This window comes from Prosopis cineraria, unplaced genomic scaffold, assembly GCF_029017545.1.
Source record: "Prosopis cineraria cultivar Desert tree isolate PC_DT_omini unplaced genomic scaffold, ASM2901754v1 PC8, whole genome shotgun sequence".
Lineage (NCBI taxonomy): Eukaryota > Viridiplantae > Streptophyta > Magnoliopsida > Fabales > Fabaceae > Prosopis > Prosopis cineraria.
In genome coordinates this window covers 23,713,754-23,738,389 of record NW_026555339.1, presented here as the reverse complement: position 1 = coordinate 23,738,389, position 24,636 = coordinate 23,713,754, and the positions used below count along the sequence as shown (strand labels likewise).

The window sequence follows — 24,636 nt, the reverse complement described above, 5'->3', positions numbered from 1 at the left end:
TGGCTAGTTATGAGATTTGTTGATGAATATCTATATATAACTTATGATAATCTAAACAAATACGTCATGTGACCAAGGGTGGATCCATGTTGGACGTGGGTGGGACCTTGGCCTCCCAACCTCATGCACCTTTCATAGTAGCATGGAGAAGAAAATAGTTATTTCTGCCCTGAGGATGGGGGAAGGAGAGTTGTGAGGCTGAAGGAGGAAGAAGATGAAGGTGATATTGTGTGAGAGAGAAGAGAGGATCAGAGATGGCGAAGATAGTGAGATAGAACCCGTGGATGTGGGTGAGAATTGAGATTTGGAATAAATTTTTTATTATTTTATTTGTTATATATTTTTTAATATCAATTAATTTAATTCATATTCAATTAATATATTGAAAATATAAATTTTTAATTTATTATATATTCTCCTTGTCCCAACTTATAAAACACTTTTGAGGGAGATTTAGTAACTCAAAATATAAGACATTTTGATAAAAATAAATTTTCATTAATGATACTTTTTTAATATTATTATTTTCATTATATTCTCTCCATCCAGTATTCTTTCATAAATAAAGTATTAAATGAAGGATATTTTTAAAAATTTATATTTTTTTCAAAAAAGTAAAGTTGTAAATTATTTTTATTTAGTCCCTATTGTAGGGTGCATTTTAAAAGGATTATTTAGTTCTTAATATAAGACATTTGATGAGATATTAATATAGTTTTTTTAAATATTATTCATATTTAAACTCATTCATTATGAGAGAGAATATAATGCATGTTTGAAAAATTTTATTTAAATAGAAATAAAATTAAAAGTTTACCATATTTTTAGATAAAGTTAATAATTTAATCACATTTCTTTAATTTTGGTGAGATAGATGCGCATTATAACAGGAATTGGAAGGAATGATTAATTAACAAAAAATTCCCCCCCCAAAAAAAAATTTGAGATTGGGTTCGCCACTGCATGTGACAATATTGTTATAGATAATTGATCATTAGTACATTCTATTTTTTTTTAATGATAAATACACAGTTGACAAGTCATGTGACACCTTAAACATGATTTTGATATATTTCAATAAGAAAAATGTAAAAATGTTAATTGCTCCATATCATTATACTTTAGGGTAGTTGGCCACTTCTCTATGAATACTTTAAGGCAAAATGCTCCTTAACCTAAATTTAACCTGAAGTTAACGATAAATGTCAATGTCCATTCAGTGAAGGGACAACATTGTAGTTTAGAATAATTTTGATACTTGAAGGTTTAAATTGTTTCAATAAATAGTTTAGAATACCAAATGCTGTTATTGAAACAATTTAAAAAAAAATTGCCCCTTAACCATAAATTAAATTCACATGACTGGTTGGAAAAGTAAAGAAATTATGCGACTCATAGTTTCTGGATCTCGAACAGTATGGCCATCTCCATGCTGGTACATGCACAACGACATTCTTCCAAAGTTCATAGCAACTTGAATGAAACTATTCGAATAAGAAGAACTGCTGGCTTCCCTATTCATCTTCTTCCAAGTTTCAAAAATAATGGAATTTATATACTTACAAGCATCTGCTTCAGAAGATCCAGTTTCATTCATATAACACTCAATTGATTTAGGAATATCCCCAATCTCCTTTTCACGCTGAAAAAAAAGTGAAAGATTATTAAAAAAAAAAAGAGTAACGTACATATATTTCATGAATTTTTTGGTGCTTAATTAAATAATGGGATGGGTATTGTCATCATACCTTAGATGTTCCCAAAGTCATCGATAAGGCGTGAAATAATTGAGGAAGAATGAATAATTTTAGCATATTCTTCTAAGCAAACCATGTCATCTTTATTTTTTGAATTAGGAAGTGAAAAATATGCATGAACACGTAGGATTGATCCACTTATTGAAACCCTTGCATTTTCTAGGTACTCATGAAAGCTTGGTTGATAACCACTATACTTCCATTTTGCCTCAATGAGATAGGATTTACAAAGATCAACCCACTGAAAAAATTAAGTACCGCAATTAGTCCATAAAATTGAAGACACGCACGGATTAGTTAACAGGTTTTAATATAAGGTTGAAAGTTAATTTGTCTCATAAACTATAGGTTTGAGAGCCTGTAGGACCCTAAACTCATTTTTTTTTATAATGTTTTCCCTTAGCTTTTGAAAACGATATATATAATGCAATCTTTAATGTTAACAAAAATTAATTTTGACCGTTAGTTGAATAGAAAATGTTAGAAATGGACCAAGCAAATTATAAAAAAGGATCAAGAAAATTATAGAAAGGGACCACAAAAATTTTCTTGGTCCATTTTTGTAATCTTTAAAATCTTTTTCTATCATTTTCTAATCAAACTAACGGTTAAAGTTAATTTTATCTAAAAAAAATAGCCAAAGTTAATTTTTATCAATAGACAACATTATACAAAAAACGAGTTGAGAGTCTTAGACGCTTTTGAACATATATTTTAGGGCTCAAATTTCCATTTAACCCTTTATTATAAATTTTTAAAAAAATTATAGAGAATTATAGAAATGGACCAATGCAAATTATAGAAAGGATCAAGAAAATTACAGAAAGGGACCACAAAAATTGTCTTGTTCCATTTTTGTAATGTTTGAGATCTTTTTCTATTATTTTTTAATTAAACTAATGGTCAAAGTTAATTTTATCTAAAAAAAATGATCAAAGTTAATTTTTATCAACAAATAACATTAAACAAAAAATGAGTTGAGATTGTCTTAGACGCTCTTGGACATATATTTTAGGAGTCAAATTGCCATTTAACCCTTTGTTATAAATTAAAAAAAAAAGCCCAAAAACTAGCTAATAAACTATATCAATGCATACCCCTTTCTTAAGATGTGGAATAATCTTGCACTCATTCTCTTTAAGGAAGTCAAAAACAACTTCATTGACAGTGTTATAAAGTCCAAGGAGGCATATTTTCATGTACTCTGGAAGATTATCCATAGCATTTATATCCCATCTGCAGTAGAAAAAGTACAAAATGGAAAATATTAGAATAATTAGGGAACAATTAATTACTATAATTAAACACAAATGCTGACCTGTCAACCACTTCTGCGAAAAGTTTGAGCTCTTCCAAAGTGCCATAAACATCATAGATATCATCGCTTGTTGTTATCAATGCATTAATCTTTGTCATCACTCATCTAAAATATCCAAGCTGTGGTTCATGAGCAAAACCTATGATCCAAAAGAAGTTTTCCACCAACTTGTCCCTAGCGAACAAGGATAAGAATAGGCCAGACTTTTAACAGGAGCTTACATTATAGCCTACTTCAAACCTAACCTATTTATTAAATAGGCTCAGGTCAAGTTCAAGCTTTTAATTAGGCTTATTTAGTTTAATAGGTCAAGCTTATTTTTTCAAAGTCTAGCCTAGAGCCCAACAGGTCGGCCTATATATATATATATAATGTAATATATAACAAACACATTAATTTTACTATTTGATTTTTAATCAATTTGTTCCTTTTTATTTATAGTTGTATTTTTAATCATACCAGACTTATATATTAATTTTAATATTATTACTTTATTGTTGTACTGTATTATAATTGGTAAGTTGTTTCAATTATTATATGTTGTAATTGGTAAATTAGGTTATATGTTGTATATTATAATAGTCTAAAAATATATTTAAGAAGTTTAAAACTAAAATACGAGTCTATTTAAAAGATTTACTTTTAAATAGACTTTCAGGCTAGGCCAGGCTTTAGGTAGGCTCAGGCCTATTTGATCAAAGCCCAGCTCGGCCCAGCCTATTTTTACCCCTACTTGCGAAACTTAGCGTTTCTCAAAATCCAATTCTTTCCCACCATCTTTATATAAGAAAGCCCAAACATATTACATTTAGCTTTTATTTGTTATCTCATACATACATACATATATACATATTGGTATTATTAGGTTTGATTTGAGCATTTATTTGTTCTATGACTGAGTTGTGTTGAGGAAAGTTACTACATGGTTCCATTTAGGGTTGAATGATAGATAGGACCTAAAACTAAAGTTCTAGGAGCATTGCTGGAGCTACATTATAGTGATGGGGCAAATGCACCCCCCTACTTGGAAAATATTACAAGTATAGGATGTAAATTTTGCAACCATGCACCCCTACTCTTGATATTTTTAACCATCTAAACTAAATAAAAAATATTTGGATTCAAAAACTTATTAGATGTAAAATAGTTTAATGATTTACATACGATATAAAGGGTATATTTACATAAAAATCATATCAACTTGTTCTATATAATTTTTAAGAAAAAATGATAATCAATCTATTTATATTACTATAATTTTAGTCCTATGGTATAATTATTATTCTTTTAAAAAAGTTAATTTTTTATTAAATTATCTTGCATCCTCTGGGCTTTGCCACTGTCTAGGAGCATCTAGACTTTAAACTTATTTTTAGCATAATATTTTTCTTTAACTTTTAAAAATGATACAATGTCACCCCTATCATTAACGAATATAACCTAGACTGTTAATAAATTTTAAGGTCCTTATTTTAATTTTTTAGTTAACTAATGATTAAAGTTAACTTTTATTTATAATGGGAGCGGCATTGTATTATTTTTAGAAAGTTGAAAAGGAACATTGAACCAAAAATAAGTTTAGGGTTCCTGATGCAATGATGTTCCTGGACTTATAATTTGAGAAAATTATTTTAAAAGCATAATCTTGTTAGGTTGACTTGCACAAACTAATTTTTTTAAAAAAAATATGATAGGATAAGATTAGCTAAAAAAATTCACGAGTTCTGTAAAAATAGTAGAATATGCAGGATATATAATTTTCACCTTGATGCATGTTTCAAATCTTCTTGGCGGATGGCTTGTACCATGTTGAAATCGAATTTAGCAAGCTTGAGCACAGTAGGGATCATATTTGGTCTTCTTTCATAAACATTTATGAACCAATGGTTTTCCAATCTCATTATCCTCCAACGGCAAGAGTGATATTTCATTGTACATGTTGTTTTTGTTCATCATAAATTCTTCAAGATATCTTGAGCTGAAATCCTTGGCTTCATCCAATATTGTTTCACCTTCCATTGAGTAAAATGAGGCTTCATGCAATGAGAGCGTCCCCTTGATAACAATTGAAAGGTCAGAACGGAAATTACCCTTGATATCTAGAAATTCGTTAAATACATCTGCAAACAAAACCATAAAATGTTGACATTGTTTTATTGTTAATTAGAAGGGTAAATGAGTAAATTGCTCCCTAACCTATAGGTTTGGAAACATTTGGATCCTTAAACTTATCTTTTATATAATATTTTTTTTAACTTTTGAAAATGATGTAATTTAACTCCTGTTATTAACAAAGGTTAACTTTAACAATTAGTTGATAAGAAAATGATAAAAAATGATCTAAAAATTGACAGAAAAGGATCAAAAAAATTTTCTTAGTCATTTTTTATAATTTTTTGGGTTCTTGTCTGTAATTTTTAGGTCCTTTAATTTATTGTAATTTTAGATTTTTTTTATAATTTTTTAGGTTATTTTCTAGTCAACTAAAAATCAAAGTTAACTTTTGTTAACATCAGGGATTAGATTACATTTTTTTTAAAGAATTAAAGGAGAATATATATTGCACAAAAGATGAGTTTAGAGTCTCAAATACTTATAGTTTAGGAGTTGATTTGCTCATTTTCTCTTATTAGCAACTTTGACAATTATATTGTCAATTAACAGACTTAAATGAACATAGTAATTTGAGGACGGAATAAAGTAAAAATACCTGACGACACATCATAACTATGTTGCCCCGAGAGCCTAAATTCAAGAGCTGTGGCAAATAGATTGTTGTTCCCCTTTGATGAATCCTTGTTATTGTAAACTCTCTATTATGTTACATATTTCACTGCTAAAATGAGGAGCCACTCCTAGCCTTTGCAAGTCATCAATAAACTCAAGTTGGTCCACATGATTTGCGTTTTGAGAGCACCACTCTTACTTCATCCTTCAACCTCTCACTTTCTTTTGAATGTGATTCTTCCTGCAAGAAATTTCAATAGATGATGAAACTTTTAATCCTTCAAGTTTATCTCAATTATGAATTTAATCTATCAAGTTTAAATTTTATCACTATAATCCCTAAAGATTGCATCAGTATATTATATACACTAGTGCAAAATAAAATTTCAATGACACAGTTTCTAAAAAAACCTGTGGCAACATATGCGCAAGTGGCTTTTTCATAATTAAATGCTTATGTATTCCATTTATAGCCACAGTCCTAAGATTAACTGTCGCCATAAATGAAATTAGTTAAAATAAATTAATTTAATTAATTTTAAAAAATTAAATAATTTAATTTAATTAATTAGTTAAAGTAAATTATTACTCAATTGTTTATTACCTAAATATAATTAATTTTAAAAATAACTAAAATATATTAAATTAATTAAGACATAAATAAGTAAATTATTTATTTAAAAAGTTTAATTTTAATAAATTAAAATAAAATTTAGTAATTAATAATATAATTCTAATAAATTATGTTCATTAAGTATTTCTTATTTTAGGTAAATTAATTAAGTATTTTTAAAATTAATTTATCTTATTTTAGGTTAATATGTTTGAATTTTAGACATAATTAATATGTCTGAAATTCAGACATCTTTGGCAACAAGCGTCCTCGGGACTGTCGCCGAAGATGTTTGAATTCAGACATCTTCAGACAGTACAGCGCCGTGCGTTTCGTCCAGATCTCCATTTCTCTCAGCTCGTTTCCCTCAGCTACCGTTGCTACCATCATCCCTAGCTCGTTCCCCTCAGTTCATTTCCCCTTAACTCGTCCTCTTCTCCAGCTCTACTGTCGCCGCCGCCGTCCAACTGCCTTTCTCACAGCTTGCCTCCAGCTGCATTTCTCACAGCTCGTCTCTCCGCCTCTCCAACCGTCACCGCCGCCAGCTGCTATCTCTTCCGGATTTCATCTATAAGGTTTTTTTTGGGCAATTTTTTAGCTACTTTTTTGTACTTAATTATTTTTAGCTTCTAATTTTTTTACTATTTTTTATTTCCTTTTCCTACTATTTTTTTTCTTTTTAAGTTTATTTGTTGGGTTAAATTTTGATTGTTACTAATTATTATTTATTACTTAATTAGTTTATTTTTTTATTACAGCTCGCCTTTTTTATTTTTTAAGTTTTTTTAATTTTTCTTCTTTAAAGAATTATACTATTGATTGTTGATTAGAGTTAATAATTATTAAAATTTCAATTAAAATTTACTTAAATTGATCAAATTGAGAGTTTGGTGCTTGAAAAATCTCAATTTATAAGTTGTTATGCTGTTAATTTTTTTTAAAATTTTCATGATATTAATTTCTATGTGTTTAGTATAATTAATTTCTTTTTAAGTTTGTTTGTTAGGACGAATTGTGAACCCCATTATCAGAAATTATACTATTAATTATTGATTAGAGTTGATAATTATCAAAATATCAATCGTGGTTTACTTAAATTGATCAAATTGAGGGTTTAGTGCCCGGAAAAATCTCAATTTATAAGTTGTTATGCTGTCAATTTTTTTAAATTTTTATGATATTAATTTCTTTATGTTTAGTCTAATTAATTTCTGTTTAAGTTAGTTTGTTAGGATGAATTGTGAACCCCATTATCGTAAATTATAATATTGATTATTATTATAGTTGATAATTATCAAAATATCAATTGTGGTTTACTTAAATTGATCAAATTGAGGGTTTAGTGCGCAGGAAAATCTCAATTTACAAGTTGTTATGCTGCCGATTTTTTTTTAAATTTTCATGATATTAATTTCTTTATGTTTAGTATAATTAATTTGTAGTTGAATAATTAATATTTTTAAAATTTGTTGAAATTGGCATTTTAGTAACATTAAATTGATAGAATTAAAGGATTTAGTATCTCAAAGATCTCATCTTTCGCCACAGGTCCGAGATCACCTGTGGCGAAAAATTATATTTTTCACCACTATATTTTTCGCCACAGGTCAGATGGCAGCTGTGGCGAAAAATATTATATTTTGACACAGTTTCTTTTGACCTGTGGTGAAAAATATCTATTTACTATCACATGATTTTCTACTACACAGCATCTTCTGTCGCCAAAAATGCATTTTAAATGTGGCGAAAAATGATTTTTACACTAGTGATAATTTGGTCCTTATTACTTAAAAAAGAGGTAACATTATTAAAATATGCTAATATAAATAACAAATTATTGATAATAGCTATGTAGATTAATGAAAAGAAGTGCAATTATTTAGGTAGGAGAAAATAAACTAAAAAATTTCAAAAACCAAAGAGACAAAATGCAATGTAAGGGAGCAGATTGGTAAAATTAAACTGATTTAAAGGCTAACGTAGTTTCATTTAGTTACATATAAATGCCAAACCACTGATATACTATACACACTAGATTAATTGGACAGATAATTTGTATTTAAAAGCTTAAAGGACTAACATGATAATTTAATGAAACATAAAGGATTAAATTAATAAATATTAAACTTAATGAACCAAATTGATAATTAGGGTAAATTTGAGACACTGAAGTTTTCATTATTTGAATAAATTGGCTTTTTTTTTTAAGTTGTATCATTAAAATTTTTACAACATATATTATATCCAGAAGAAGAGATAGAAGGTTATCAAAATTTGGAACGTATCATGACAAATAAGAGTGAAAAAAAATCATTCCAATACACAAAAAAGTTATACCACAAAATCACTTCTTAATGATTGGATATGGTCGAAGCCCCAAATTGATGGTTCGAAGTAATTTGTAAATCGAGGAGATGTATTATTTTGATCATAAGCATAATTGTTGAAGGCTTGCGTTGTATCATACAAGGAACGAGGCCAGAGATATTGATTGTTGAAAGTGAAGATATTGGTTTTGATATCTCCAGAGGCTTTTTGTTCTTGAAGAAAGTAGTCATTGAAAGCAACGGAAGTTGATGGAGAGCCATTGGCATGAAATGGAAGAGTTTCGATCTTCTTTGGTCTTCTCTGTTTATGAAGTTAATTGGTTTTAAAATTAAAGGAACCACGCTTTTTATGCTTGATTTAAATATATACAAAATATTTATATGAAAACTTTTCTGTGTGTAGGGACAGAACAGAAAAGCCATAATATATAGAAACTCTTGATATTATTTATTAAATTTTCAAGAAGTTAAGAATAAAGGGTATATTTTATATATATCTAAATTTTTAGGTATGTGCATGTTTGAATTGGTGAACCTTCAGGTGCTTTGTCTGTTACGTGAGGCTATGGTAGGTGGACGAAGTGTACCTATTTACTATGAAATTAATATTGTTTGTGATTAAAATTAAACAATCTTATTGTTAAAATATATGTAGAAATACTATTAAAACTTTCAAGAAGTTAAGATTCTAAAAACTCAACTTTATTCTCATATTCCTTACTTGTTCTTTTAATATTTTATAATTACGATTCATTTTATTGCCACCTAACATGAAGCAATTAATTATATTTCAATTCAATTTTTGTGGAGGTTAAAAATTCAAAGGTTTGCCTTATTAAATTCCAAAATTTCAACAACTTTAAATAATAGAAACAGTAAGTTATTGAAAAAAGTGACTAAAAATGTTTAAATTAAAGCAACACAGCCGAAATCAATATTTTTCACTATTTTGTTTAAAAATATATTATTCTCCTTTGGTTTTAGCCCAACTGACGTAGATAGGTGGCGTCAATTCTATTTTTTGTAGTAATGTTTATGAGGTGTACATGCAAATTTGGGAGTGTGGTTTACAAGTTTTTCAAAGTATGTAGCTATTTCATATCATATATCTAAATTGTGAAGTACGAGCACTTGCGGGTGGGTACAACTTTGGGAGTTCTGTGTGAGTTGGGTGAAGCTCTAGGCTGCCTAGTATATTGTTATGCTTCACATGTGTACGGGTCATAATAAATTATATAAAGTGATCAAAGTATCTTTCTTACAAAAATTTGTATTGAAAATTTGGTCAAATAAAAAATATTGCAAATTCAATTAAGTTGAGCAATTTTAAGGTATGATTGGTGCTTAAAATATAAATTAATTATGTAAAAAAATAAGAAAATTATTGAAAAGAAATTGATTCAGGACTTTTTGAAGGTAATTAAGTCTATAATTATTTATCCCCTTTATATTTCAATAATATTCAATTAACTCCCAATATATTTTCCTCTTTATGATGAATTATGTTAGTAAAGGATATTAAATTAATTACAAATACTTTCACAAGTCTCCAAGTAGGTGTTTGGTTTGATTAATCTCTTATTCTTTTAATTAACTAACTAAAATATAATTTTCTTTGCAAATCATGTAACTATACGAGGCTAATGAGTATATTTTTATTCTATTAACAAAGCCATCCTTCCAATTAGCAAACTTCAAGTTCTCACAATTTAACTAAAGTTTTACACTCAACCTAATTCTTTCAAACATTAATCAAGTCAATCTAACATTCTAATTAGTGATTAATTAACTAGAGACATTAAGCATAGAGTAAAATTCAATCAACATAATCACATCATTAATTAATATTTAATTCATGCAAGGGTTTAAAATAATCTTAAAATTAAAGATTTAGCTACAAATGTTTATAAAACTAATGAGAAAATACAAATATATCAGCACAAATATTGAATAAAAGAAAGAGAAGTGGTGAAGAAGAACCAAAACATGAAGCTAAAATCTCTTTCAATTTTTATATCCTAACTCAATCTTCAAAAAATTTCAAGCCCTTGACACATCCAAAACTTCTAAATACTTTCAAGCAAATAGAATCTATATAGTGAATGAGCATGGATGACGTGGTTTTATTGTTAGATTTATCGTTGTGTTTAGGGCTAGTGATATTATTATAGGTAGTGCTATTATTATAGATTTATTAATGTGCTGAGATATTGTTAATTGTGGAATATCTACCCATTTTTGTTAATCTAACTCCGCGAGACTTGTGACATGGTTAGTGATATAGCGGGTGATATTTTTATGTGGATTTGAATGTCGTTGTCCATGTGTAGTTGATGGTTTGATATGCGGTTGACTCCCAAAATTGGTTATGTTGAATTGTGGCCATGAGAGAGAGGTCAAGCATGGTTAAATACTCAGGTTATTGTGCCCCCGTGCTATTGATCAGTAATAATCATTAATGAAATTACCTATTTTTGCTTCTATTTATTTGATTACTTTGATTTATTATTTTGAATGAGATCCCATTTTAAAGAGTTATTTTTTATCATTGTTTTTCTTGTAATCATGGTTAAACTTATTTTACTATCAAAATAGTTAATTAAAAATATTAACCTTAATTATTATAAAGTGAAGTTTAATTAGGGAGTTAATTATTATAATTATTATCCAATGGCAATGAACATTGCATCGCTCTTTCAACGTCTTCCCACGCCACATGCGCTGATCTCCTTTGACATTGAAGAGACATGACAGTGCGATGGTGCTGCAGTGGTCCCACTGTACTTGAAGATGAGTTGATTGCTCGTCTCAAGTACATGATCCATCCACAATCCCAAAATAGGTCTTGGCTAGAAGAGCCGTTCTCATTAAAGGTCATAATTCGGACGGATCGTGTTTATTTAAATTAGACTTAATTTAAGTTAAATTTATTTAAATTAAATTTAAAATATTCTATTTTTTAAAAAAAGTCAATATAGTTAAGCTTGACCCTAACACCTTCGGACTTTGGATTTATTCAGGCTGGCCCGAATACCCGAGATTTTTTAAAAGTATTTTTTCTTTATTTTTTAAACTAATTTTAATTTTTAAATAATTATATTAAGCATAAAATATTCTTTTAATTTTAAAAGAATAAAATAAAAAATAAATTATCAATTTTGTACTTAAGTAGCTCTGTTATTATTTTATTATATTATGTATAATTTATTCATGAATGTTTCCTTTATTTGTAAATTAATATATTAATTGTTTAAATATTACTTTTATCATAGTCATATATAAATATTTTATATATTTTAATTATGATTAAGTTAATCTTAATTCAATTACAATTAGATTACTAACTTAAAATTATTATCCTGATTAGTTCAAAATTTTTAATAACTTTTAGGTAAATTAAAATTTTCATTTTTATGAATATAAAAAAATTGCCATCATTATATTATATAAAAAAATTATTTAATTATGAGTAAAATATTATTTTTTTAAAATTATTTTTTTTAAATTTTTATATTGTTTAACTCTTACATATAAGAGATTCTTACTTTAGTTTACTCTTAATTTTTAACCAAGTCTAGCATGGACAATAACCAAATAATTTTTTAAGAATATTATTCTATTTATTATATTTATCTAGTAGTAGAGTCGGGAATTCATATATTCCTAAATTTTATTTTTAAAATTATTTTTCATTTTATTTTTACTTTAAAATTAATTATATTAATTTATAAAAAATGTAAAATTATTTTTTTATACGCAAATGATTTATAGGACTCAAAAAATTTAAAAAAAATTGGGTCTTAAAATATAAAAATTAATATTAAAATATATTTTAAATATTATTTTGAGATATTTTATTGATTAAAAATAATAAAAATATGAAATATATCTATTTTTAATTTTTTAAAAAATACTATATCAAAACACTCATATATATAGTATTTTGGTATAAAATGATATAAAACTTGAAAATCTAATTAATATTTATCATATTTTATACATTTTTTTAAAAATTTATTTTTTTATTCGGGTATTCGGGCTAAGCCAGAACCCGATCGGGCTTGGCTCGAATTTTCTCGGGCCTATTCGAGCTGCCCGAATAAGCCTGAACAAGAAAAATTAATATTTTTTGAGTTTGGTCCTAAATTTTTCGGGCGGGTTCGGATTGACCCGTCAAGTTTGGTCCAAATTATTGACTTTAATTCCCATTGCTTAACACCATAGGGTGTACTTGCTTGAGCCAGGGAGGCTGGGTCTCTAATGGATGATGAGCAAAGGAATTGTGATGCTGAGAGTCGAGGCAGATGGCTGGTATGATTTGTGACCATCACCAGTAAACGTTCTTTTTTAAAAACATAATTTTAAATCTTGTGCTTTGCTATTTTATTATTCATCTGTATATATATATATTTTTTAGTATTTTTGATACTTTTTTATTTTTTATTTTTTTAGATCTCTTCATAAATAAAGTATAGGGATCTTGTAAGGATATAAAACAATAAAAATAAAAGTATAGGAATTAAAAATACTAAAAAAATACAAAGATAAATAGTAAAACGTGAATAAAATATAAGGATTTAAAATTATATTTTTTTTAATATTTTTTTTGTATTCTTGCCCCTGGAGATGGAAAAAGCGGGGAGAGATGCAGCCTCATTTTGTGCTCATCAGAGGCTTGGCTCATCTAAGTCTTTTTTTTTTTTTAACAAATACAAGGCCACGCAAAGTCATGCAGGAGAGACAAAAATCAAGTTATGTCAAGAACCATTAGGTTTCTACAATCAGGTGACAAATTATCAAGAATCGCAATGTCTGAGTTGTCCCAAGATGGTTGTTGAGCAAGCAGATCGGCACATCTATTAGCTTTTCTATATACATGATCGAAAGTGATCACTCAGTCCTTCATAGTTAGCTCTCTAATATTCTTGATGATGTCAAAAAATGGGTATCATTCAGAGAATTCATGCTCAATGAGTGATAATGCTTCTATTAAATCTGAGTAGACATTGACTTTTTGAGATTTAATTAGCATTCCAATAGAGGTTGAGAACTTCTAAAATTCCCATGAGCTCAGCTCCCGTGCTACGATAGTATCCCAGATATTTGATGAATCCCTTGATCCAATTATTCTTTTCATCTTTGATGATACCTACACAAGTGGCAATACCACCAATATTAACAAAGCCATCAATATCGAGTCTAGCTCACCTCGCTGCTGGAGGGCTCCATTTAGCTTCACGTCTGGCATCACCTTGACTAATGTGATTGACTTTAGATTGAAGCTTAAGATTGTTGATTATCTGTTAAATGTTGGAGAAGGTAATGTCATTATCTTGGATGTCATTCTTAGAGTAGATTTTCTTGCATATTTAATTCAAGTCTTTAATTGTTGTCTGTTGTTTATTTTCAATTTACTTTTCAATATTTTTAATATGATATCATTAAAATAAAAAATTATATAAATATAAAAATTTTAATATTAAATATATGCTGTCTAATGTATATTTAGATAATTAATTTATAAAAATTATAAGATTTTTTAATATTAAACTTGATTGCTTAGATAATATATGTAAAGTCCATAATATATTTGAATAGTTAATTTATAAAATTATAAAAAATCTTACTATTAAATTAGATAGTTCAGTTTAAATATATACTGGCTAGATTGATTATAAACATTTTTTTAAAAAAATTATAATTTTTATAAATTTTTATTTTAATAAATATAAAATAAAATAAAAATTATAAATATGAACTGACTAATACTCACCAGCAAAGATGAGTAATATGGTACTGTTCCCCAAATACTGACGACAATCCAACTGTAACGACCCAAAATAATAATAATAATAAGAAATAAAGTATATATAATATTAATAAATAAAGGAATAAACACATGTGTGCAGCAGATATTTTATTCTCTTCCTTCCTTATCTTCCATATTTTCGAATTGCACCAATCAGAGAGGGAGAGCGCACGAGAGAAAAAAACCATATCCTTCCTTTCTTTTGTTCTTCCTCCTCTGATCACTTCTGTCAATTGCCGGTGAACGTGTTGCGACCGTCGCTGCCGTAGAGGTCCGTTTGTGTAGTCTTCTTCCTCACCCACGTTTCTTGCCATCCATCGGTCTTCTTCTCCTCTTCCCTCTCCAGTCGCTGCAGTATCGTACTGAGTCATCCTTGTCTTAGTGGTTCAGCACTTGTTCTTCCTCTTTTCCTTCTCTTTATTTTTTTTTTCCTGCTGCCGTCCATCCATGTGGGGTTAGGAATCTTTAATGCGCCATTCTCTAATATCTCTTATGATGTTCCAACGTTTTAATTTTGTTTTTTATTTTTCTTTGAATTATTGGCTTGGATATTTTGATGTTTTAAAATGGTGAAGATTTAAATTTTTATGATTTTTAAAAAATAAAAGGGTGTGTTTGTGATATTTTCTTAAAAAATCATAAAAAATACAAATCTTCATCATTTTGGGATATCAAGATATCCAAATATCTCTTATTTAATATAAAAGTCAATAATCTAAAGAAAAATAAAAAAAAAATTGAAAAGTTAGAGCATGACAAGGGGTATTGAAAAAAGACATATTAGAGGCCCCCAGCCCATCCATGCGTGTGAGTATATTGTTTGGGGTGTTGAAGAATTTGAATATTTCTCCCTAATTTTGTTCATGTATGAAATAGAAAGTAGATGAAATTTAATCAAATTGGAACTTAAAATTTAAAGGGTGTATTTTGATAGATAAGCTATTTTGGTCACTATAAGAGGAAGGAAGAGAAAAGAATTGGGAAGAAAGAAGTGGGACTTAATACAGGACATTAGTTGCTAATGACAGTTTTATTAACCCTTAGTAAGCCATGACACACTTAGCTAAGATAGTACATTGAAGGTGCTAGCCTCGTATGTTGGCCAGATACAACAAAATGGGCTCTTATATGATCCGTAATGCAACAGAAATAACCAGAAAACAACAATATACAATAAGCCCAGATACAAAAGGCCTAAACATATTATACAAAAATATGTAACAGGCCCAACTCATTTGTCCCTAAGACCAGCAGTTCCTACACACTTGCATGACATGGGCATGTAACCCAAATATGTCTTATTATGCCATTTAGTTACAACAGTACATAACTGGGTCATGAAAGCAACAACAAAGTTGTCCTCACGGAACTTTAGGAAAATCAACAACAACATCAACAGCAACCAGAGAACTGCTCCACAAGACAATAGCAATAATGCATCTTAGCTTACTGCAAGTGAGAAGTGACAGTGATGAAAGTAATAATTAGTTCTAGTCTATGCTGAACCTTATAAATTGTGATTAATTAGCAATATGATACCGGAAATGATGGTAAACAAATATTGTCCTTTTTATAAAGAGGGGAGAGAGAGAGAGAGGAAAATTTTTTATCTTATTTATATGTTACATCATTAAATTTTGCTCATAAATTTTTTTCTTTTATCCTCCATTAAATATTGGAGCAAAAAAAATATGTTGTAAAAGTATGTATATTTAATAGGAATAAAGTTAAAAATTTATTAAATTTTTAAATAAAGTCAATAAGTTTTATGATTTTCTTGAATTTGGTGAAATATGTTAGAAGTGATTTATAAATAAGATTAGATGAGTATTATGTATCAAATAACATGATTGTTGGGAAAAAAATGGCAGATAAAAAAAATTAATTAGTGAGGACAAAATTTGTACCTAGCCAGTAAAAATATTAATTTCTTAAAATATACATTTATAAATATTTATTAAATGAATGACAATAAAACTTATTAGAGTTAGATATTAGAGAAACAATACGAAAATATAATAATAATAATAATGATAATAATATATGAAAATAAGATTATATCAATTAAAAAATATTTATATTAAAAGTCATATACAATGAGTATTGGCAATTAGAATCATACTCCTTTATGTTCGTCAAACAAAAAGTTGATTATTTATCTCGTATGGTAGAATATCGTAGTCAAATGATTTTTGATAAATTTTTAACCTAGATAATTAAATAAATTTATTTTCAATTTTATTATAAAGTATTAATATATTAATGAATTGAAAGCATGTATCAAAGAAGTAAAAAAAAACAATTTTAGTTGATGAATTAGAGATTCATGATTGTTTCTTATAAACCATATTTTATTGAAGAAGCTCAAATATATTTTTATATTTTTTACGTTTTATATAATTATTCATAAAATTAATGTCTCTTTTAATGTGCAAGCATTGGACATTAAAAAATTTAAATAGATAGAATTTTTGATGGAGGCATAAATGAAATTTGAGGGTAGAAATAATTTTCATAGAAGTACAATATTATGATAATAGGAAAATGATAGTAGATCTAAAAGATTGAATTGATATAATTTAGGTCTTGATTTTTTTTTAAAAAAATGAGTTTTCAAATATTAAGTTGAACATATATAAATAGGAACTATATTTATAATATGATAATTATATTTGAAGTTTAAGTATTTTATAGGTAATTAAAGCTTCTAAATTTATAATTATTTAAATTCACATTTTTAATTTATTTTTCAAAAAATTAAATATAATTCAATCTATGAGGACTAAATTCTTATTAACCCTCAAGAAGGTGCGCCACATTATTTATAATCAATTTAATAAAAATATAAAATTTAAATAATATTAAATATAAATTGATTTTTACATTGATGTTAGTAGGAAAAAAGATAGAAAATTACATACATATTCTATTTTTTTAAAAAATAGTCACTCCATTATAAAAATAAAATTATTAAAAATAATGATATATAAAATTTTATTTAATTGAATTGATATAATTTTATTAAATGGATTATGAATAATATAGTGTACTGGATAAATATAAGATTCACATGCTGGAAGAATATACATACCGTTGGCAAATCATTATTCACAATCAAGATCACAGAAGAGACGACAGAAGCAGCATAAACAGAACTGACTGCATACAAAGTGATCAAACAATAATTAGATCAGTGGCCAAAGCAAGCTGCTATTATTTATTTTTAATTAGTTCCATTTTACCAATTATATCTTAAATACTTAAATCATTTTGTCTAAAAATATTATACTGAAACAATTTTGAAATGATTTTTAGTATGTAGTTGACAATAAATTATTTGATAACAAAATTAAAATAATTTGATGGAATAGGGTTTAAATTTTTAATTTCATGATATAGGGTTTAGAGTAGTTTGCCCTTAAACTTTACTCTTCACGTCTATGGCACCTTAAACTCAATTTTAACTTATTTTTATTTTTGAATTATCAAAATAATTACCTTGTCACCTCACTGTTAATGCACTGTAACAACCATTATTGGTAAAGTAGGTCTCACCAATTTTATATTTTTTATAATAAAATATTGGGTCAAGATTCACTTTTGTCCTTAGAATTCAAAGTATATGTGGAGGAAAACTTAAGAACAAAATTGACCTTGATCCAATATTTTATTATGAAAATGGTGAGATCCACCTCACTAAAAAATATATATCATGGTGCATTAATGGTGGGGGGGACAAGGTAGTGTTTTTAAACATTCATGAATAGAAATGACCTACCGTGGAGTTTAAAGTGCTTGCAAATTTAAAAAAAAATTAAAAAATAAAAGTGACCCTTAATTCCATAATATATTTTCCTTTTATTTTTTAAATTTTTAACTCATATTTTATGACACTCATGAGTGAAGGGGTTTGTATTAAAGCAAAGAAAACAATTATGTGGTTGTTGAAAGCTAAGAAACGAATTTGCACACAAATATATTAAAGGATAATTGATGATAAAATTAACAATCAATTCTTTACCGACATACAAAAAAAAAAAGGGACCCCTCTGGCACCAATGTATGAATTGAATTACAATTTAGGATAAAAAATTTCATCATTTAATTAAATAATTGACATTAAAACTTGAAAAAAATTTCTAACTAATTTCCCAACTCTTTTTTTTATAATACTAATTTCCCAACTCTTATCATGATGGTTTCGTTCTTTCTTTGTTTTTTTTTTTAAGAAAAATTGTTTTTCGGCCAAAAGTATTGTTAATAATATGAACATTGGAATACATATCAGTGAAGAAATTTCACAACAAGATTTTAAAATTTGACATTGTTATATGAAATGTTGGCAACTAATATTTTGAAGTTAAATTTAAACGTAAAAGATTACAACAAACTTTTTTGAAATAATACATACTCCTTCCTAATAGTGATCAAAGATGTGGTTTGATTTGGTTTTGGACAAAATATGAACCAACAAAAACCAATCAATTTGCACAAAAAATGACATTTGATCAAGTTTTTTTTATTAATATCAGTTTGTTTTGGTTTTTAGGCGGTTTGATTTATACAAGGATCAAGTTTCAATATTTTTTAACATATAAATTTATATATTAAGGCTAAGCATAACTTTTTTACTTTCTTTTTTTTTTAATTCTAACTTTTTTGGTCAAATTTTAATCTAACTTTAAGTCACATTCTTAATTTTATCATTTATGAATGAAAATGAATATCAAATAAAAATATTCAAATTAATTTCATTATCACTAAATACCTGAGTAAATGCATTTGTCAATAACATAAGTTAATGAGTTTAAATAAAAAAATGATGTTAGAAAAATACAATTAATATGCTATCAATTATATTAATAACCAAATAATCTTTTTATAAAGTGTTCGATGATAGGGACTACAGAAAGTATACATATTATCAGAGTCAAGAAATTTAAATTTTAAATTTCATGAACTTTATCTTAAAATTTAATAAATTTATATTTCAACATCTAATAATAATAAAAAGATTAGATGATACCATGCTTTCCCAAAGCCACCACCCTTGGACTGGGTTTGAAAAGAAGCTGACTGAGGGTTTGGTGAAGTGTCATTATTGGTGGGATAACCAACTGGTGGAGGAGTCACTATTGGCGCATTTGTTGACGTTGCTTGGGGATACGCTGTTCATACAAAAAATAAAAGTAAAAAAAAAATCAAACAAATTAGTAATTAAATTAATCTTCTTGTCAATTGTAGATACCGAGAGATATCTGACGTGTCAAGTAACTAATAGAGCAAGAAGTGGGTAAAGTACTGTCAAAAAAAAAAGTCCACCTTTCATGATCTGATTTCAAATAAATATTTTACATACATATATATATATATATATATATATAATGGTTGAAGCATCTAAATTTTTTTAAATCCATCTTAAAAATATATATTGACCATTGAAAAATTCATTGCATAAAAAATGAAATTACTAGCATAATTATTTTAAAATGAAATCAATAACAAATTATATGGTAAAATTAATGATAGAAAACTGTGCATTTAAAATAGTTAGAAAAAAATGCAAATATGATATTCATGATCAAGTTATTTAAATATGAGAGATAAATAAACTATATTGCTTTGATCTAAAGGTAGACTCTGCTTATATATGACGCGGCATGAAGAAAAATGATTCCAATAATTCTCTTTTTAATTTTCTCACTTTAATAACAGATAGATTGATCAGAGCTAAACAATTAATTATTTTGAGAAAGTCCATATAACATGTACTCCCTTCTTTTAAAAATTTAAAAATTTTTAACCAAATTTTATTCTCAATAAAAATAATTACTTATTTTTAAATTAACATTATTTTTTTATTTTTATCTCTATCAAACACTTTATAATAAATATAAAGTTATTATTAATGGGGACACTTTTAAAAAAATAATAATTATACCTCAAAAGATTAAAAATGCCTTACATTTTTTAATATTCAAGTCTTCAAAAAATACTTTACATTTTTTAACGGAGGGAGTATCAATTATATATGTTAATCATGGTTAATCTCAAAGTTAGAATTTAATTACTTTATGGATTTTCTTCATAGTTTCTTACCACACAGGATATGAAAAATTCTCAATTTTGATTAAAGTAAAGTCGCTGATCAATCATGAACATTCATAAAAACAAGAGTAAAATTAAAACAAGGAAAAAATGCGAACAATTTTAGTACTAAAATCAATTTCATTAATTACCTGTTGGAATACCAGAACTCATGGTTGAAATATAACTAAATCAAGCTCTTCTGAACTTAAGAACTGATCAGTATGAAGCAGACAATGACGACCCAGAAGAAATATAAAGATCAACAAAACGTCGATGCTTATTACAAGAAACTAAACGAACAAGAAGATCAGAAGAAGAAGAAAGATTCAATTTGAGGTTGGAAGAAAACGAAGAAGACGATGGTATACTTATAGAGAGATCTTCACAACTTGTTGCTTGGAAAGAAACGGACGTCATTATTGAACAAGAATGGAAGACGACGGCGGCAACACGTGAGCATTGTACGATAAAATATAATAAATGATGGAGAAGGAGAAGGCACGCACGAATTTTCGATCGCCACCACATAAGTATGATATCTTTTCTTTTTTCTTTTTCTTTTAATAATCTAATTTTCAGTTTTTATAGAAAATAACAAGAAAATATTAAAAAAATCCCCTTGTCTATATAATTTTTATACCTCCAGCTCACAACTCATGCAAATTGTCACCCAAAGTCACTGTTTCACTCCTTTCCATTATATAGATTCATGCATATGCAGACTAGTCAATCCTTCCAACAAGTGCTTTTTTTTTTTTTTTCTCCTCATCTTTGTTCACTTTTTCGTTATTTACTTATATTTATTTTTTATATCTTTTGATCTCCCTCATAAGTCATGACATCTCTTCAAATATTATATATATATATATACTCTCTCTATTAAAAAATGTAAGGCATTTTTAATCGAATCTCACCCCCCAATAAAGTTCTTACTTACTTTCAAACTAGCCTATCTTTTTATATTTACCCCTATTAACTACATCATAATAAATATAAATCACCATCAATAGAGGTACTTTTGAAAAAAAAAAAGGCAATGATTATACCTCAAAAGACTAAAAATGCTTATATTTTTTAACATCCAACTCCTCAAAAATGTCTTACATTTTTGAACGGAGAGAGTATATATATGAACATCTCTTTCATCTCCATTTGTTAGCTATTTATCTATATTTTTATTTCATATGATATCATTTTATTTTGATTATAATTTTCCTATAAAATTGTTTAATGACCAACCATAAAAATAAGTATGGCAACCCTTTTATCTTTTTAATTAATTTTTAGACTTATTTCTTTATATGTAAACATCTTTTTCATTTATATTCATCCAAATATTGTTTACATATCTTTTCAAACAAATTTAGTTCTTGTTTCCTTTAAAAAATATGTGATCACCATCTCAAAAAAATCAACAATAATTTTGAAATTAAAAAAATAAAAATTAATTTAAACTTCCGTAAAATATTTAAATAAATTAATTGAATTATATCCGGTCTAACCCTTGTCTGACTATTAAACCATAAATCAATCCATCAACTAGTTCAATGGTTGGTCTATCCAAACGGTTAAGCAACAATTAATAATAATAATGATATAATATTGTTTTTATTATAAACACTAATAACTAATACAAATAATATTCCTGCTTGCTTAGGACAGCTAATTTTGTTGAATATATTGCTGGCGTCGCTAATATATAGGAGAATTTTAATACTTTTTTCTAACTAAGTAAGAAAATTAATCAATATAAAAATATTTTAAATGAAAATTTTTTTGGGGGCCAAAATCTCAAAGGCAACTTAGCTTGAACTTCCACTTTCGAAACTACAAAAAACATTGTTTTATGTTTTTTTATATAGAGAAAATAACAATAAAATCTCTAAATTATGTAAATGAGAAGTTGATCATTAAAAAATATTATTCATTCACTAAAGCTCCTAGAAACTTATATGTCAATAAATTTTAAAGTGAAAAGGTTGTTTACCTTTATTGAAAATAATAAGCCTCATTCATAACTTTTGCTTAACCAATAATAATTTTTGTTCTGCGAATAGCAATAGTTAAATAAAAACAATAATGATTTATATAATTCAGCAGATTTTATTTTCATTTTCCTTATATATTGATATGTTTGGATATTTTTTTATGTGTTTTCAGTTCATTATTAGCTAAACTATACTTTTGTACTTTTAACTTTATCACAAACTTTTATTTTGATCCTTTAATTTTATAAAATATTTTTTAGTTATTTAATCTTAACACCATTTGTTTCATCATAAAAATTTTTTACATTGAATTTTAAATATAATAAAATATTTTCAATATTAACAAATTAATTTAATTCTTTTAAGTAACAATGATTGGCACAAAAAATTATTTAAAACAAACAGTGTTATGCTTAAAGAATTAAAAGAGATATTTTATAAAATTAAGGAACTAAATTAAAATATTTATAAAATTAGAGGACCAAAAGTATATTTTTAACCTTCATTCTCTTGTTTGTAATGTATTTCTAGTTTGAGTTATATATATATATATATATATATATTGTCATTAATGAATTATTAATCCATAATAATATTAGTCTTTTTTTTGCAAATTATACTTCTTCTATCACCAATAAAAAAAGGATTAAAAGATAAAAATACCTTGAAAGTTTTTTAAAAGGAGCACTGAGTCTCTTACCTTTTAGTCCAAGAAATATTGTTCCCAAATAAAAAAACAGTATAATTTCAATCCACTGTTAACATCCTTTAATGTTTGGTCATTAAATTCTATTTTGACAAAATGTTTTTCACATGTCAACCCTTCTTTCTCTCTGCATTGTTGTTCTTCTTCCTTCCGTCTCCCTCTCTTTGCATCTAACTCCCTCCCTCCCTTTGCTGTCATACCTTATGATGCATTATGAGACAACTCTGTGGAGGCAATTACAAGTTTGGTATCTTCTTGGTAGATGAATCCAACCACGCTAAAGGAACAGTATCTTGCTGCAGAGGTCTCGAGCTTGGCTCTTCACTTTACTGACTCTCCCATTCAAAAATGATAATAAAGCTTCAGTTAAGGAGCCAATAGATGAAGAGGGAGGTTAAAGAGGAAATAGAGACTTACCTACTGCTAGTGTTGGGGGCATACCTTTGAGAATGGTTATAACTTGAGAAAATATGGACAAAAAACATGCATATACACTCATAAAAACTCAACTTTCTCACAAGTGCAGCGCAATAGAGAGAGACGAAGAAGAAGAATGGCAGAATCAAAGGAAATGTGGTTTGCACTTATAAAAACAAGAATGTCTTCAGTTATGGGGGGTGCCTACAGTGTCTCTCTACTACATGTCTCATCTCTTCCTCTTCAGTTTCACTTACTCCTCTGGGCAGCCCTATGAGGAAGGCATTGAGGTTCATTATTAGTTTGTTGATGCAAGAGTTGGGGGCTAATAAATTGACGATGGCGTTTGTATGGCAAATTTACACACACACTGTGGCTATGGTTCATCTTCATGAATCTATAGAATGAGCAGTTTTTTACAATTTCTACCTTCATAACTCGTCTTCGCCACCATCAGTAATCATACCTTTATTCCCTTTTCTGATATCTCTCTCAAATTCTAAAATCTCAATATTTTTTGTTATGCAATCTTGTTGTGTAGGAATGACACATGATGAATAGTCACTTTTATTTATCCCTTTTGGTTTGAAAGATCTGTGTATATTTATTATTTTCTTATAAGTTTTATTTAATATAGAATCATGTAAAATTGCAAGAACCAGGTGACACACAATAGCTTCCGAACTCAAACAAAGGAACGGATGACCGTTGTGGATGTGGGGAGAGGCAAATGTAGAGAGAGGGGGATGAAGGGAGGAAGAAGAATAGTGCAAGAGAGAAGAGAGGTTGACACAAATAAAAATTTGATTAAAATAAAATGAAATGGTCAAACATTAGACAGCGTTAACGTGGGATGAAATTGCACTCTTTTTAAAAGTTTCAGG

General features: G+C 27.3%; 1 long non-coding RNA gene and 1 pseudogene across 1 annotated transcript; both read right to left on the bottom strand.

Annotated features, from left to right (window-relative positions):
• Positions 1 to 1,354: 1,354 nt before the first annotated feature.
• On the bottom strand, positions 1,355 to 9,003 carry LOC129317484 (myrcene synthase, chloroplastic-like; annotated as a pseudogene).
• A 6,559-nt stretch (positions 9,004 to 15,562) lies between these two features.
• LOC129319030 (uncharacterized) lies at positions 15,563 to 21,056 on the bottom strand. Its single transcript, XR_008595397.1, has 4 exons — positions 20,791 to 21,056; positions 19,578 to 19,719; positions 17,643 to 17,710; positions 15,563 to 16,000 (listed from the first exon to the last, which is right to left on the bottom strand). It is a non-coding gene; the product is annotated as an uncharacterized LOC129319030 (long non-coding RNA).
• Between the last annotated feature and the right edge of the window lie 3,580 nt (positions 21,057 to 24,636).